This window comes from Lupinus angustifolius, chromosome LG15 (assembly GCF_001865875.1).
Source record: "Lupinus angustifolius cultivar Tanjil chromosome LG15, LupAngTanjil_v1.0, whole genome shotgun sequence".
In the NCBI taxonomy this organism is placed as follows: domain Eukaryota; kingdom Viridiplantae; phylum Streptophyta; class Magnoliopsida; order Fabales; family Fabaceae; genus Lupinus; species Lupinus angustifolius.
Genome location: NC_032023.1, coordinates 16413252 through 16414002, shown reverse-complemented (window position 1 = coordinate 16414002; position 751 = coordinate 16413252).

Genomic DNA, 751 nt, shown 5'->3' with positions numbered 1-751 from the left:
AAGAAAGACTTAGTTGTTGGTTTACCCAAAATGAAGTTTGTTAAAGACAAACTATGTAGTGCTTGTCAAATGGGTAAACAAACAAAAACTTCTTTCAAACCAAAGCATATGGTTTCTTCTGATAGACTATTGCAGTTACTACATATGGACGTGTTTGGCCCCTCAAGGATAAAAAGTTATGGTGGTAACTATTATGCTCTTGTTATAGTAGATGATTTTTCAAGATACACTTGGACTCTATTCTTAGTGCATAAGAATGAGGCGTTCATAGCCTTTAACATTTATGCTAAAAGAGTACAAAATGAAAAATCACTTAAAATCGCTGCTATAAGAAATGATCATGGAGGAGAATTTCAAAACTCTTCTTTTGAATAATTCTGTGATGATCTTGGTATCAATCACAACTTTTATGCTCCTAGAACACCACAACAAAATAATGTTGTAGAGAGAAAGAATAGGTCTTTAAAAGAATTGGCTCGAACAATGTTGAATGAAACTAACCTCCCAAAATATTTATGGACAGATGCTGTAAGTACTGCTTGTTATGTTTCAAACCGAGTTCTCATAAAACCGATTCTCAAGAAAACCCCCTATGAACTCTTTAAAGGTACAAAACCAAACATTTCCCATTTGCATGTATTTGGTTGTAATTGTTTTGTTTTAAATAATGGAAATGATAACTTGGGCAAGTTTGATGCAAAAGCAGATGAAGGAATCTTCCTAGGCTACTCTCTTACGAGTAAAGCTTATA